Consider the following 17,837-nt stretch of genomic DNA (forward strand, 5'->3'; position numbering starts at 1 on the left):
ATTATCGATCACGCGCCCTGGTCAGCCAATCGGATAGCTCGCCCCACTGACGTCATATGGGTGATTTCGGTCATATGGGTAGGGGCGGCTTTAAATTCCGCCGAGCAGTGCGCTGCGATCGGCAGCGATGTGCATTTTTAAAACCTTATAATAAATTACACGCTTTACGCGGAGCACTTAGATGTGTCAATTAATGATCAGAAGGACCTACTGTAACGACTCAGTACGTTTGTAGAAAATCGTCAAAACCGTTTCAGGGTCTCTTTAAGATGAGAGGCTCCTCGAAACAACTTTTTTAATTATTTGTACCAGAGACTTCGAAATTCAGCTAATTAGTTTGTTATGCAGATTTCAAATACACAATTAGTTTTTGTATAGCTGCTACAGTTCTCGAGTTATATTATACTGAATGACAAATTATAGCGATCGTAATGGGCGCATATTTATGCACTGAACTTTCACAAAAGGTATTGTGCTATAGCTTATTTAGCTCTTTGTAGATCACACAGTGCCAATATCTAGTCAAAAAACGTGTTCGGTTATTGGAATTTGACAGTTCAACCATTGTTTTTTTCAGTTCCCTGAAACATAGCTTTGTACTACTGTAATTACTGACGACCGATATTGAAATTTCAAGTAGATATTGGCAGTATACATACCTTCAAGAATATGTATGCCAAATTTCGTTAGTATACACCAATCCTAAACGTAAAAAAGGCTTCCCAGCAGACACGAAAATATCAAAAAAATTGAAAATGAGAAAAACAGGTTTGAAAGTTTCAAAACCTTCTATTCTTCAAAATGCAATTGTTTTCGCATGAATCTTGGTCACACTCAAGGGCAGCTTTACAGAAAGCTCACAAATTTTCTAGAATGCTCCTGCGCAGTAGCTTGGCCCTTCCTGGCTCCTACGGTTGGTCTCCTCGGTGCAAGCCCTTTTCACTGCACTCCGATGGCGAGTCCTTGCTTCTGCGTTTCACTTCAAGTTCATCTTCTTTATGCGCATGTAATCAGAATGGTCACTGCTGTGACCAACTCTTCTGGGGGAAGTACTACAATCTCTTGTAGGACTTCTTAAAAACCGGCATGGCTTTTATTATACCACAGCACGGCGATAGCCGTGACTGTCTTCACAGATGTCCGGGAAGCAAATTTTGTTTTTGGACACAGCAGCTATATCTTACTCTTGAGCGACTCCGCTGCGTTTTGCGTCTTGCCATGAAGGCACCAAGCCAGGAGCTGCTCATCAGTAAGGCGCTTGTATATAGGCATAACTGCCAAGCACTGAGCTTTTGTCAACAAGGGGATTTGGCGTGGTGTAGGCTCCCTCAGTGCTTCACCACGCCTATGTTTGCACCAGGAATCTGGTTCAACATGGTAAAATTTGTGGCTGTTGGCCCCATCACTGGAGCAACAATAAAAATAGGAGGCCCATATAGCAGTGTACATGTTGCGCACGCTGCCCTTGTTATTCGTTATGGCTATTTGGTAGTATGTCTGCAGTTTCTGGATGGCTGTGACTATTAGCTTTTCACCTCGTGGCAGTGGCATTACCATATTTTGCAGAGCAGTGCCTAGGTGTTTTGCAACGTGGTTGGTGCACTCTTCTTTTTCGATAACAGTGTCACAGTACACCTCAGCCCCACAGACGGCAGTATAGGCTTTGCTGTTGCCATCACTCAAGAAACTTGTGAAGCGCAGTGGGGTCTCGCATGACAAAGTACTCTGCCATATGCGCACTGCTGCTTCAGGTTCCATTGCATGGTATGAACATTCATATTTTTTTTTTTTTCACATACAGGATGAGAGGCTTGCCATACCTCATCATCCCCCATGTGCTTGTGGATACTGCAAGCAAGACAGTAATTTGAAAGGACTTCAAAGTCCAAGCAAAGACCTGTGTCCAGGGACACAGCTGTGCCCATTCCGTTGTGGCTTTTATGGCCCCTTTTTTGCCAAGTGTCGTCAAACATGACCGGCACATCGCCACCGCCAACGGCTTCCTTCGTGACCTTTCGTGCCAGTTACAAGTTTTGGCGAACAGCTTCCATTGCAGCGCCATGGAGCTTCTTAGATATAGCATGAAATGTTCGTGATGCAGCGGTTTTGGAAGGCCAATGATCGCACAAAATCGCAAAAGCTGGTCATGTCCAGCACCTATGGCATGCGCTGCCAAAAGAGCCTTCACATTTACGGTGAAGCCGTCGCGCGAGCTCCCGCTGTTGTAGCGAATGTTCGTCCTGGGGTCACCGCACTCGCTGGCCAAGATGATCTGCTTCGACGTGTGCGTGAATGAAAGAACAGATTCAGGGCCGTCGAGATTTTCGCAGCGTAGCTCTAGGTACGATGAAGTCCTTTGCGCTTCTCAGCTGCTTCTCAGACGGCGAGTTTCTGTTCGCGGCAAGTAGGACATGCCGAACCTGCCGCCAGTGCTGTCAATGCACCGATCTCGCACAACACCGTGCTAGCAGCAGGGGCGCCGACCAACCTTGAATCACTTTTGAAGAATTCCATCTTTTTCTGTGATGTACTGACGAAATCCACAGCAGCGTTGATTTCACCACAGTCGCGGTGACCGGTGTCGGCAGTAGGCCTAACCAACGTCTGAGCGTCAATCCCGGCTGTCATTTTTTTAACTGTCTTACGCCGTGTTTCTTTCAGTACTTGTGCAGAGTTCGATACTTCTGGGCGTCTAAACTGCACTTTTTTGGGCTAGTCATCTGAAGAAAACGAGGAGAGAACACGGGAAACGGTGCGGCTAGCGAGAACGCGCAGCGGCGGCTGTTGGGCTTTACTGCACATAAGGAGCACCGCTGTCCAATGGCGGCGCTACGCTGCATGGTGCACAATTCAAAACACGCGACAATCTCGTCTTCTTTCTCATTTTTCTTTTATTCTCCATTAACATATGAGACTGACAGCCATTGAACCTTGGAGGAAAAGGCTGATGCTGCACACCCTGATGATTGCAAATGGCAGGTGGTGAGGCTCGATTGCGTGAGAATGATGCAAACGGCACAGACTTTCTAAACTTTCGGTGGATTATAGTCACCGCCGCTCACTTGGGCGAATTTTTTGGCGACTTCTCGCGCGAATTTCGGCTTGATCTTTACAGAAATAAAAGTTTATAGACCAAAGATGACAATGCTGATTAAAACAAAGAGGCGATTTTTTTTTTTTAGAAAACCGCGACTTTTTGACCCACGTCTCCCCTTAAAACACTACTTTGGGATGCCATTGTTCTCATCTGCATTTTCAGAGTAGCAGTCCCTGTGCGCAGTATGTGTCTAATGGAAGGGTGGTTTGCACCTGTGTTTCAGGCCTAATGAATGCCTAGATTTCTGCTTGTTTGCAAGTGCATGTTATTTGTATGTTTGTAAGGGCAGTCATTTGACCTGTTTGCCCAATGTAGAAGCTGCTGCAGGGTGTCCGAGTTTGATACACGGCTTTGCAGGACACACAGCAGGTGGCATGTAGAAATGTCACAGGCCCATGTATTGGATGCAAGTTGAGTTTACTCGCTTGCAAAGGGAGAACCAAGCTTGTTGGATGCCAAGTAAACCACCCATACACCTACGTGCTCTTTGTGTGACATGTTGCATACATATTAGGTTACTGACCTTCGCATTATCATTTTTTTTTTTGTCGAGCGCAATATTTTGCTTCTGAAACTCAGTCAGAGTAGCTTCCAGTATGCCGGGCAGGAAGAACTCTGGAAAATCAGTGGACATTAATCACTGCACTTGTGATGAGGGCATGAACAAACACGGGTGTTCCTGAAGGCCCTATAGCAAATGCCACGAGTTTAGAGCAACGTGATGTACGACGCTTCTCTGAATGCAGGGTATAGGTCTAGCAGGTGTGGTCATGGTTAAGTACTATGTGAGGTTAAGAAAACGTAACTACGTATTGGAAATTGATGAGAAGCCTGTTAAACATGAGGTTGACCCTGTAGCTAGCTTTATCAGGCATAGTGTAAAACAGAACCAATAAGTTGTGAACGTATTGGACGATTTTGACAAATAGATGCCACGCTAAGGTGCTCTGGCCTAACACACTAACAGAAGGTGACTTAGTATGCCAGCTATGCAAGACCAAGTACATAACTACCTCTCTAAATGAAACCAATCAATAAATCAAATAAGTTACAGTTCATGACAATGTAAAACAGAACCAATAAGTTGTCAACGTATTGGACGATTTTGACAAATAGATGCCACGCTAAGGAGCTCTGGCCTAACACACTAACAGAAGGTGACTTAGTATGCCAGCTATGCAAGACCAAGTACATAACTTCCTCTCTAAATGAAACCAATCAATAAATCAAATAAGTTACAGTTCATGACAATATGGAATTGAGAGAGTACCGTATTTACTCGATTCTAAGCACCCCCTTTTTTTCACGATCGCGATGCCCAAAGTCAGGGGGGGTGCTTAGATTCGAAAAATCTAGAATGAACCCCCCCTCCCTCTTTTTGCTGCGACATCACGATGAGAGGGGTGTGAGGAATAAGATTTTATTTTGCAAACATCCAAAAGAAAAATCGGTGCAGACAGTGAGCCCACCGCTTGTGTCGGATGCCTAGTCACTATCACTGCCACTCAAGTTTGTCGCACCACTTGAACTGCCGCTCTCGGTACCCCACAGCAGGTCGTCTTCCGTACCGTCGAAGTGGTTTGTGATCGAGCACTTCTTAAATGATTTGACCACGACGTGCACTTGGACCCGCTTCCAAGCGTCCGAAATCCACTTTGCGATGGTTGATGGGGACACTTTCTGCAGCTTTCGCTGTACAGCCGTACAGTCTGGCTGTACGGCCGGCTTGCGCCACGGCCGCCGTGCCACCTCGTGACTCCGAGGCTCCGGTTCGATGACAAGAGTGAGCAAGCGCACTTGGCGGCCTTGGCTACGCACTCTTCCTAACAAATAGGGGGGTGCTTAGATTCGCATGCAAACTTTTTTCCCAATTTTCTCGCGAAAATAGGGGGGGGGGGGTTGCTTAGAATCGGGGGGTGCTTAGAATCGCGAAAATACGGTAGTTTAGAAGGCATTGGTCTCGTCATTGACACTGTTCGACACTTTATTAGTTGCTGTGGGTGTACGTTGTAAGTGCTAGGTATGAATGCATCATTTCATACGTCACCCTCGTCATATTGAGCAACATATGCTAGGTGTCTCCAACATCCATTTAAGAAAGTTTCTCTCGCTGATGCACACTGAATCATATACAGGCTTTCCGAGTAGCTACCTATCACGCCTTGATTTCGATAAAGTGCACCCGGATTGTCCGCTGTCGTCGTACTGAATCTTGTCATCATCACTCATATCTATATCATCGTTACTACACCACTGTCTTCATTATCTAGGTTTCAGCATCATCGTGCTGCATCATTTTTGTCAGATCATCATCATATGGTCGTCTTGCATTGGCACACAATTGCTTGCCTTACACAAACACGCTGTGCGACCTAAATCTTGTAGAACTAAACAAGGCTGAATTAGCGGCTGCTTCGGTGCATGGAATGTGCATAATTTTTTCTTCCTATTCACTTTGCTTCTCAATGATGCAATTACCACATTCTTCATGTAAACAGTGAGTTTCGGGCTCAATTCCTGACCGCAGCAGCTGTATTTTGATACAGATGAAGTGCAAAAACACTTGAGTGCTTAGATGTATGCAGTCGAATCCCACTACAATTAAATGTCTGCCACAACGAAGATTTTCAGATTCCCTGTCAGCTGCCCATACAAAGTAATAAAAAGAAAGGACATTCACAATGAAGGCGTTTTGGTCAGTATTTCCACTTCAAACAACTTGTTGAGAACAAAACTGGGACCGAGCTTAAGTCGGGACTGTCGAGTATTCAAATCAGAAGGCCCTTCCAAAGCTGTGACGTTCGTGTGTACGCTTCAACTAGGTTTTCACAAACGAAACTGCAACGACACTGAAGCTGCCTGGTCACCATATTGGAAGACAAATCCAAAGTACCGATTTGAGCCACTGCACTCTACAGCCACGTGGTCATCGCATGGCTGCATCAGACTGCATGAGATCACATGGGATCCTCACAATTTCTGCCATTTTCTCTGCGGTGTGCGACCAATCGAAATGTTTACGCCAACGAGGAGGCAAAAATTTCTCTCTCTCGAGAAGGCACAGATGTTTGCCTAGGCAGAAAGCGGAAGGAAAGAAAGTGAACATCGCCCATGATTTCATCATTTCGCCGAGCTCGCTGTCAATGGTCCTGAAGAACATAGGCTCAATTCAGAAGGCACTTGCTTCTGGTACGTCTGCACAGCACAAGAAAGAGACGCTACCCAAACATGAGGAGCTTTAGAGGGCAGGCCACAGTTGGTTTGTAGATGCACAAGCAAAGAATATTCCCCTGAGCAGAGCGATTGTGCAGCAGAAGACCTTAAATGATGCCCGTTTGCTTGGCCGCAACAATTTCAAAGCCAGCACAAGGAGGCTTAGCTGCTTCAAAGCCCGAGGCAGCATTGTTGCCAAGGCGGCCGCAGATTGCGAAGCTGCATCGGCGTTGATGTCTGACAATGCCGCAAGCATCCTCGAACAGTACTGTCCGTTGGATATTTATAACGCTGACAAGACTGGTTTGTTTTACGAGATGCTGCCTTCAATTAAAAGGACAGTGCTGCCACAGAGACAAGCACACCAAGAAGAGAGTTACCGTGCTGTTATGCGCCAACATGGAAGGTTTTGATAAGCGCCCGCCTCTGGTAATTGGCAAAAGTGCCAAGCCACAATGTTTTAAAGGCAATAGAGGTCGTCCAGTTAAGTATGTGGCCAACACAGAAGCATGGATAATGTGGGCAATTTTCACTGAAATGGTTGTCACCTTCGACTGTGACATGAAGAGGCAAGCCTGCGAAGTGCGTGTACTGCTGGACAACAGCTCAGCCCATCACAGTGACAGCACTTCTCATGGACACAGATGTGAAGTACTTCCCTCAAAACTGCATGTCACTGATTCAGCCGTTGGATCAAGGTGTGATTGTGAGCCAGAAATGTGCGTACTGCAACAGATTAATGCAGTGCATTCTGCTCAACACTGAAACTGCCCGAGAGACGAGGATCAACCTATATATGGCACTGCAAATGATGGCTGGTGCATGAAGCATGTTGAAGCGCAACATCATATATCAAACTTCTCCAGGCACTCTGGGTTTGGGAACACCTAAGCGGTGACCAGCCCAACCGAAGCCGAAGATGAGCTTTTAATTGCTTCACGGTGGGCGACCCTTGAGGACAAGGAATTTGTGCCTGCCGATGTTCAGCTCGACGCCTTCATGAACGTCGACGCCAATGTGGAAGTCTACAAGGAATTGACCGATTCTCAGATCATTGAGAGCATACAGAAACATGATGACTCATCAATGTCTCGTCATCTGGGGAGATGACAATCTGCAAGACACGACTCTGGCGACTGCTTTTGACCTCGTCAGAAAAGTTATTGGAGCACACAATAATGACATTGTGTCGGCTCTCCTAACAGTCTGTGAGACTCGCGCAACGCCTTTGCTTGCTGTGAAGCGTAAGCAATCCAGGCTGACAGACTTCTGGAAATAAAACTGCTGGTAAGCGCAAGTTTACCAAGCTAGCTGACTTTGTCATAAATATGCAGTGAAATTATAATTCAAACTGCTTCACTGCAGTGGTGCATGTGCTTTGAAAAGAGTGTTTCGCGACCAGCCGGGCACACGTGTTCGGTTAGCATCGGCCACAATGTACAAAAAATGCTGTAACAGCAGCATTAAATGCATTCTCTAGTGCAGTACGCACTTTATTGATCGCTTTAGTATGCCTCAACCTTTGCCCCAATGCCACGGCGGAGATTTCCCTGTCAATGGTTTCAGTTTTCTTCGCGGCTCTGGCTTTTGATGTACGTATATACATAAAAGCTATATGTCAATGGAGGTACGCCACAACGAAATTTTCCATGTGTCGTGTGAATTTTGTTGTAACGGGACTTCACTATATGTGCTTGTTAAAGAATCAGTGGTGAAAATTGTTTCAGAGCCATTCTATATACAGTGTTCCCATAACCCACGAACTGTGCAGTTTCGGGATGTTTTACTGAAGTGTTTTATTTTTAGCACCTGTGAAAGAGAGAACAATCGAAACAGTCAAAGACGCGGAAAGCCCCACCCTAAACGATGTAATTCACTTAATACAAGGCATGAACACTCGACTTGATCTCATGGAGGAGAAGATGGCAGCAACCGAAGACACAATCAGTGCAGACATGAAGGAACAAATTGGCGCGTTATCTACGCAGCTAAACGGACGCACGGATGTCCTCGAGACCAGACTAAGCCAAACAGAGGCTACCGTAGCCACGATACAAACTCAACTCGCACATCATGCTGAGCAACTTGCAGCAATCTCACTATCCAAATCTGGCCTCATCAACGCTCAGGTAGAAAGAGCAAACCAATATGGAGGGAAACCTTAAGGAAATCAAAATATGGCAGTGGAACTGCAGGTGCTTCTGCCCAAAGCGGGAGAACCTACAACTCCACATCCAAAACTTAGACAAGCCGGAAATTCCGGACATCATAGCACTGCAACAAACGCTAACTAAAGCCAAACTCAGAAACTATAGAACACGAAAAAACGGGAGCGCAGAACCCACGTGCGGCCGTCTTGGTCCACAGAAACCTGACCGCCGTCGAACACGAAATAGACACGAAGGACGTGGACTGCCTCCTCTTGGAAATAATTCCCCAGAAAAGAGGTCAAGCGAGCCTATTTATTCTCAACGTATATAGCGCCCCCAGATCGAGCCACCCCCCAATAATAGAGGCAGTTATCGAAACACTCAGGCTCTGTGGACACAAACCACTACTAATAGTAGGCGACTTTAACGCCAGGAACACGGCCTGGGGCTACAAAATAAACATCAAGAAGGGCACCGCCATATGGAATTACATACAAGACGAAGACCTAACATTACTGAACGATCCGCTACAACCCACGCGAATAGGAAACAGTGTGCAGACGAACACCAGCCCCGACCTCACGCTCAGCAAGAACGTGGGAGAAGGGAAATGGAGGAACACCGCCTGTAGCCTAGGCAGCGATCATTATATAATTGAAACCACCATCCCGGCCACATTGCTAAAAAAGAAAGGGAGGAAAGAGATCACGATCACCGACTGGGACAAATTTAGACATCAGAGCACGAGATGAACCCACCACCATAGATGACCTCAACAAATGGGTTTAACAGCTAGGCAAGGACGTCAAAACCACCACCAAAAGCATACCAGTCACAGCGGAAACACACGCAATAGATAACAGACTACTATACATGTGGCAAACACACGAAAGCCTTCAAAAGAGATGGCTCAAACAAAAACACAACAGAAGACGGAAGCTCAAAATTACTCGCCTAGTTAAAGAAATAGAAGACCACGCACAAGAGCTGGTCAAACAACAATGGGGTCAAGCATGCTACCAGATGAATGGAAAACTGGGCCTAAAAGACACGTGGCACCTACTCAGGTACCTCCTAGACCCTGAAAATTGTAAGACGGCACATAACAAGAACATCGGCCGCATTATACACGAACACCCCCTTCAAGACGACGACTCCTCGACGAACTCGGGAGCAGATATGTAGATACCTCCGACAAGGAAACACTTCCTGAGTACAAAGGACCTCCGAATCCAGGAATGGACTAAGAAATAACGAAGGCAGAAATGAGGGCGGCGCTACACAAACTTCGCACATCCTCTGCCCCGGGAGCGGACGGAATCACAAACCAAACTTTTAGAAACCTGGATGAGGAATCAATCAAAGCTATCACAAAACTCTTCAACCAATGTTGGGAAAAGGGGCAAGCTGCCGGCAGCGTGGAAACACGCAAAGATAACCTTCATACCGAAACCAGGGAAGAGCCTACAAATACAGAATTTGAGACCTATCTCCCTCACGTCATGCCTGGGCAAATTGCTAGAACATGTGATTTTAGATTGCCTGCAAGAACACATGGACAAGCACGAACTCTTCCCCAGCACAATGTTGGGTTTTAGGCAACACCTCTCCACACAAGACCTCATGCTCAGACTATCGGAGGAGGTCATCAACCCTATTCACAGCAAACGAACCAAAGCAATCCTAGCTCTAGATTTAACCAAGGCATTCGACAAAGTCAAGCATGAGGCTATCACAGAAGCCCTTTCAAATCTAGGAGTAGGCGAGCAAACCCACACCTACATCAGAGCCTTCCAATCCGCTAGGACGGCAGAGACGCTTCGGGTCACTCACATACGACCCTTTCACACTGGGAAGCAGAGGAACGCCGCAAGGATCGGTACTCTCACCCCTCCTTTTCAATGTCGCACTCCTATCCATGGAACAGCTGCTCGAACAATACGAAACCTATCGCATTCCCAATATGCAGACGACATTACACTCTGGGTAACCAAAGAGAACAATGGAGAGATCGAGCACCTACTGCAAACTGGAGCAGACGTAGTCTCAGAACACACCAGAAACTTCTCGTCATGAGATACAATCCGTGGAACATACAAAAACCTCAGTCCCTCCAGAAATATACGTGGATGACACCCTAGTTCCCGAGGTCCAAACGACCTGGATACTAAGTATGCACCTACAAAGCAATGGCAAAAACACAGTGACTATCAACTTACGGTATGTGCGAACCAAACCAACCGTTTGATCCGACACATCGCCAATAAACACATTGGGATGAACTAAGTGGATCTCAGGCGTCTAATCCAGGCTTTCGTGCTCAGCCGTTTCGTGTACTCCCTCCCATATCTCTTTCCTTTTCTACTTTATACAGGTTTATACAGGTAAACTGCCTAAGACAAACCTACAAGGCGGCGCTCCACCTGCCAAGATACACATCCACCGAGAGACTCCTGAAAATGGGCGCCCACAACACACTCGACAAACTAGTTGAAGCACACAGAACAGCCCAATACGAAAGATTAACCAAGACACCTGCGGGAAGACACATCCTAAGGAAATTAAACATTCCGTACGAGAGCACTCAAAATAACATCGGGCCCATACCCAGAGACATCTTTAGTCGCCTTAGGTTCGATCCAATCCCAAAGAACATGCACCCAGAGTATCACACCATATCGAGACAGGCCCGGGTCAAAGCACTCCAGAAACACTACGCAAACCACGAGGAGGCGGTCTACGTAGACGTAGCCGAACTCGGAGAATGTGACGCTTTCTCTGCAGGGGTAGAAGGAAACGACCTCAAGCCATTCACCGCGGTCACGATTTTTGGAAGGCACACGGAAGAAGCGGAAGAAGCCGCGATAGCAATAGCTATCACAAATAGCGCAGCCAAAATAATTTCCTGTGACTCCCAAGGCGGCACTGCGTAATTTTGCCAAAGGCAGAACCCACGAACCGGCGCTACAAATTCTAAAGTACATTTCACGCCCCGCCAGATCAATATCATCTGGATCCCTGCGCACTCGTCCCATCCCGGGAACGTAGCGGCTCACAATTTCACCCGAGGACTCTTCAACCGGGCAGTGAGCCAAAAGATCCTGCAAGGAGCAAAAGAGCGCATGATAACCTACCACGAAATTACACACTACTATAAAAACGAAGGACTCTAATACCCACCCCCTGACAATTCCTTAACCAAAAACCAGCAGCCGACATGGAGGCAACTCCAAACACACACCTTCCCCAACCCGTACAAACTATCCATAGTCTACCCAGGGATACACTCCCCCAAATGTACGCTATGCGAGGCCGACAAAGCCGATTTAGCACACATCTTGCACGGATGCCCCGAGCTCAAACCTAGAGCCGAGTGGCAGCTATCCAACCGAGAGCAGTGGGAGGCTGCGGTGACCAGCTCGGAACCCGCGTTTCAACTGCAGGCCATGACCTGGGCTTTAGAAGTCGCCGTAAGACACGGTCTGACAGCCACCTCACAAAGCCATCATGACTTCCCACATCTAATCTCATAAATCATTTTTTGTTGACGAAATAAAGTTTTTACCACCATCATCACCTGGACCTGTGTTGCACTTCCCCTTATGATTTACTTTCCTTCTTTTGCCTTTCCTCCTCTCCACCTTTAGCCTCTCCCGATGCAGGGTAGCAAACTGGACATTCCCATCTGGTTATCTCGGGACGTTAAAGGAAGACACGGTAAAAAAAAAATTGTAATTTTCATACAAGAAACTAATCTCGAATTTTTGCAGTTTTAAGTTTGTGCAACTATTTAAGCAGGTGCCAGCAAGATTTCAGCGATATCTGAGGGTTAATAAAGCGATGATTTACTTTTGGATGGGTAAGTGGCGCCTCAGACCGAAAAAAATTAAAATAATGTGCCCATGACCACCATTTTGGAAGTTCATTCGCGGTGCGACAATAAAGGTTAGCATGAAATGGCTAAAGAATTATTGCAAAGGTTATTTTTCTTTCTCTTTCATTGTTTTACTGCTCAAGCAGTACCATCTAAGCTGCAATACAATGTGCACAAATACTCATGAATAGAAGAATGCAATAAATCTTGGGCAGTAAATGCAAAGAAAGCATAAATTAAGGCACTGATGGCAGACGTGTCAAATGACTGCAGTTTATTGCCACACGAGGCTTTGCATTGTCACCTGATTTCGTGGGTCCCACAGCTTCACACCAAATCGTTTTCAAACGCCATTTTTGGCGCATATGTCGCACTCCACAGTCCTTTTGAAATTTCCAGTGCACTCATTCGCATTGGTAAAATTGCCCTTCACCATTATCGTGCATTGGATTCTGAGATCTAGTAGGAGTCCATTCAATAGCCTGGCTGACCGAATGGCTCTTTCGCCATCTGTACCCAACACTGGGCCTTTTTCCAATACTGCTATGCGCATGAGTGATTGGCTGAACATCTACGACGGGCCTCCGACGGGGTTGCGACTTGATGTGCTGTCTATTGCACAAACCCACATGAAATGCTGGGCGCGTCGACTGATGTGGGGGCACATGATCGTTACAAAAAAATATGCCTTATGCGAGCCATGATGCGATTCTTGCTGAGTGAGGCAAGCCTGCATTCTGGTAACAGTATAGCACCAGCAGTATAAAACATTCTTGAGCCACACATGCCACCACATGACTGAATTTGGAAGTCTTGGTGCTGCTTTAATCTAGCGATGTGTATATCGCAAGGTTATCATTGGCTGATGACCGTGTTACTGAGTGCATCGCGGCAATAGTTGTACGGTTACAGGGGCCAAACAAAAATAGGAGTGCCACCACAGATCCCATTGGAATGCACTGCACAAGACCAAAGCAACATACTCACGGTGTCGCACTATACTGTTCTTCGTTTTTTTTGTTTTTAAGGGCGGAGGAGTAGTGGGGTGCAGGCAAATGACGCTTTATGTGTCTGACAAAATGACATGCTGTGTTCGCCATGCCCCCTACTGCCCCCCCTGTACCGTGCTACACCTTGAGAGAAAAACGACACTTGTAAGACACTCGCAGTAAGAGTACAGAACTTTTGCAGGTTGTTTGTTCCCACACTTCATCCAGACAAAGCACGTACATGCATATGTTAACCGCCTCATTCGCGTCGAGCCACTCCGAACAATGGGCGCATTTATCCCGAAGAAAGTTCCTGCTGCAACACACCTGACACGACATCATGCATTTGATGGTTACACGTCTTCACCGAATGGATCAAAGCACTGAGCAAGACCTGAAATAAATGCTGCCACATCACTAAAATTTTGTTTCCATGCTTTCTTGTCACTGCAGATGAAGAAGACTGGCAAATACGTGCATACTTGAACAGGTACTTTTAGAAGCTACTTCAAGAATGCAAGTGAAAAGAAAAAAGAAGCAAAAACAGGAAAGTGACGAGGTGGTCAAAATACTACTACTGCAAAAAGGCTAGAAGGGACAGGAACATGCTGGTCTTGTGCATCAAATTTAGTTGTTAAAGGGATCCTGAAATGCTTTTGACGATTTTCTACAAACATACCGAGTCGTCAGAGTAGGTCCTTCTGATCATTAATTAACACATCTAAGTGCTCTGCGTAAAGCGTGTAATTTATTATAAGGTTTTAAAAATGCACATCGCTGCCGATCGCAGCACACAGCTCGGTGGAATTTGAAGCCGCCCCTAACCATATGACCGAAATCACCCATATGACGTCAGTGGGGCGAGCTATCCCATTGGCTGACCAGGGCGCGTGATCGATAATTTTTCCAACTTTATGGTAAACAAATATCTTCGTAATAGTTGGAATGTCAGTTAATTTGTTTTTATAGAAAGAAAGTAACATAAAGAGAATGCACAAGAACAATTTTTCAGTACACTTGAGCACTTCCGGCACACAGCAAGTGTCGTCTGCTTGTGTTACAACGTACTCCATTTTGACGAGAGCTCCGCGGTCAGAGTCGGTCTCAGTCTTTTCGCGAGCACTATGATTCGACTTTGTTGCCTTGTGGACTGCAAACATAGCGACTGGCAATATGTCAATCTGTGACACCGTGTCCCTCTGCAAGGCAGTGTACGAGCGAACTGGCTGCTGCGCATCGGACTGCCGCTATCCAATCGGCGCCAGAATTTGTGCGTTTGTGGCCGTCACTTTACACCAGAAGATTACTAATGCAATAGCGTTTCGCGAGTCCGGTATTAGGGCAAACGCAAGCCCAAGGGGACAGGTTCTGGCCGCTTGACTGTGCCGTAACGGGATGAGCCATGAGATGAGCAGAAGGGCAAATGTGAATGGTCTGCACGCAGCCGCCTGGTGGCACAGAGCTCAACCATACACAGTAGCAGCAACGAAGTGTATTCTTCTTTGCTGCTGGTGTGTATTTTTCGCAGGAGTGTAATCATCAACACGTTGTTTGTATAAATGTTTAATATGTTTTGCACTTGGTTAGAGCAATATTAGCGCTTTGCTTGGCTGGTTAAGCACTGCGCCAACAAGACCGTGCAGAGCGATCAGGCCGCTCACGTATGTCTACACTAAAGTTCCTTCATCAGCTTGAGTTTATGCCTCCAGTCATTTGCCGAAATGACCAGCTTGCCTGTGGTTACCGGAATACCAGACACGTTCGATGCTACGACAGAATGCTCGCAACGCACGCTGCTTTGATAGCTCTCACTTGGGGTCGACGGCCAAGCGTCTAGCGGAGAGGTCTCACACGGGCAGGGGCGGGCTCCAAAACAACCGGAAGTGGACGATGTGACATCGCATCGTGACGCAGAACCAGTGAAGGCGGAGCATAGGCCCGCTCGCTCGGCGAACGAGTTGAGGAGGAAAAGCATGGCTAGGGAGGAGGGTAACTTCTAATCGCTTGTAGCTCCATTAATACGTAACGCTTCACTTAAATTGTGGTGCGAATTTTCTACTTAAGCTGTACCCTACGCATCTACAAAATTTGTCCGAACCATTTCAGGGGCCCTTTAAGGCCGCTAGAGGAGTCGCTTACCGGAAAAAGGTCCACTTGCAACCATCTTGCCTCCTTTTCACTCTTCAGTTCCCCTCCAAGCACAGAAGTCCATTCTCTGATGTCCATTCTCTCCTTTCCTTGGCGGAGGAAGTTCTTTGGAGGTTGAAGGCCTCGGTGGCCCCAACACTTCCAATGCCTTCTGGGGATCTGCAAGCGAAAATTCCAATGAACTACTTATCTCCTTGACCCACAAATGTTGCACTAGGACATAGTGGACCTCCCTAGATGTCGACTGAACTGGAAAACGTTCAAGGAACTTTCTGCCAACATGCACATTCCAACAAAATGCTCCTCCCATATAGTCACTTATTAATTTTTTTGGCTCTGCTGGAGTATAACTAACTGCTTCACTGACTGTAGCATTTGCTCATCTAAAAGCGCAAGTGAGACAAATTTCGTGCACCTACAACTGTGGTGAGTGCTACAATTGTGGTGAGCTCGGCCCTCGATGACCAGCTTAAGCTGATCCAGAGAGCTGAGATGGCAAGAGCCAGCGGAGCCCTGGACTAAGGCGCACAGCCATTGGCAATTATTCTGCTTATCCTATTAATAAAGTTTATCTATCCTATCCTATGGTACACATACATTGCCGGTATAATAGCCTGTAGCCATATGTAATTGCAGTCACTATATTTGTTGCTTCCCGTGCATTTTTCTCATGTATCATGCAAAATCAAAACCAAGCGCTCTGCTAACCCAATCATCCTCGCCCCTTGTTCCTGTCTGTACAGTATATCACCATGACTGGATATGCTAACATATACAGTTGTCATATACATCACCTGAACAGACAAAAACAAGTCACAAGGCTGAAGGAGTCAGCTGGTCAGTTGCATTTGATGTTGCACAACACCTGAGAACGCACAGAAAGCAATAAATACAGTGACTGGAAGTGCATGTTTCTACATACTGAACACCGTTAACTGTGTGCTGCTTGCAATGGTTGTAGGTGCATAAAGTTCGGCTCTCATGTGTATTGCACAGTTTTGTGCCTAAAGAGGCATACTTCAAAAAACTGCTTCACACAAGGCACTTCTTCCTTGTGAAAACACATTTAACAATAAACATTGTACACCAACATCACAACAACCACATGCTTGAACACACAGTAGGATACTATTGATGTGATCAAGGTTCCAAATGGGCAAAAGTGCCCATGACGATAGCAGAGGCTGGACATGGTATATATGCCCGAGCTAGAAAGGCTGTAGCAGATGGTGCCGCACTCCGGCCACTTTTTTTTTTTTACCTCTCCCTTTTGTAGGAAAGCACACGTCTTGTGAATTCCAGAGCCGGCCATTCAGAAGGAATTCTCTAGTCCTTAATTTTTTTGCAATTCCTGAACTTCAGGAAAGTGAGGAAAAAAAACCCGGCACAACAAAGTAAAGGTAGCTACAGCTTTGTTAACTTTGCACATAGCTTTGTGCAACCTATCTACGAGACTCGTGAGCTTGTAACTATTTCTTAAACCAAAATGCCTGCACAGCAAATATGCCACAGCACAAGTACAGGTAACTTAATGAGTGTGTTTGTGGCTTTCAAGGGTTAACACCAGTGTTGACATGCACATCTTGTTTAGCAAAAGAATTTTTTAACATAGTACTTCAGCATCTTGTAAGCAAATCTGTGCCATGTACGCTGCAGTGCGAAATACCTTCTGGCACGGCCTGTGAACTATTTCGTATGGGAAATATTAAATTTGGCACTTTTATTGTTATTTGCAGTGCTTGTCCGCTCGTGTCTCGCAACATATAAAACCTGTATTATTATTTCCTACTAAATTCAATATAAACTGAATGAAATGATATGACGCCTTCACTTCCGAGTGCCAAAAGCTTTAAAAATAAATAACTGCAAAACTTCGGCTACTGACGAAAAAGCACTACAATCATAAACATGACGCACAATTTCGATCGCATGACGTAGTGCGAGAGCATTGCGCGAATTCGACAGTATGTCCCAGGCTGTCCTAAAATGCAAAAAAAAAGTTATAATGATCACGCGTAACAAACAAAATGCCCGATGTGTGTGGTTCGGTACAATGCAATCTGGTAGAGCCTGCATTCACTATAGTTTAACGTCCGATATGAAGTCGTCAATGTCACATTGCTTAGTGTAAAAACCAAATTGGACGTGCTTTTGTTACTGTTATTCCAGCGCAGGTTTACAATATTTAAATCCTAAGCCACGAGGAACAAGTATTCGGCGCATTTTCAACCGCCGGCATCGGAAGCTTGTTCCTTGTGGTTGGGCATTAAAATAAGAGCTGCGTTCTCAGTAATCAAAACGGAATGCCCAACACCGAATACGTATGAATCACCATGATCTGCGATCGAAGGCCGCTATGGTTCCCG

General features: G+C 46.0%; 1 long non-coding RNA gene and 1 pseudogene across 2 annotated transcripts in view; both read right to left on the reverse strand.

Moving 5' to 3' along the window:
• The window catches only part of LOC139061268 (uncharacterized), a 30,393-nt gene that overhangs the window by 12,271 nt on the left and 285 nt on the right, over window positions 1-17,837 (reverse strand). For both annotated transcript variants that reach the window (XR_011515290.1, XR_011515289.1), the window contains exon 2: window positions 15,463-15,630. This is a non-coding gene — a long non-coding RNA (uncharacterized lncRNA). The remainder of the gene's footprint in view (window positions 1-15,462; window positions 15,631-17,837) is intronic.
• LOC139061427 (uncharacterized) lies at window positions 869-13,662 on the reverse strand (annotated as a pseudogene).

Source organism: Dermacentor albipictus, chromosome 6, assembly GCF_038994185.2.
Source record: "Dermacentor albipictus isolate Rhodes 1998 colony chromosome 6, USDA_Dalb.pri_finalv2, whole genome shotgun sequence".
NCBI lineage: Eukaryota > Metazoa > Arthropoda > Arachnida > Ixodida > Ixodidae > Dermacentor > Dermacentor albipictus.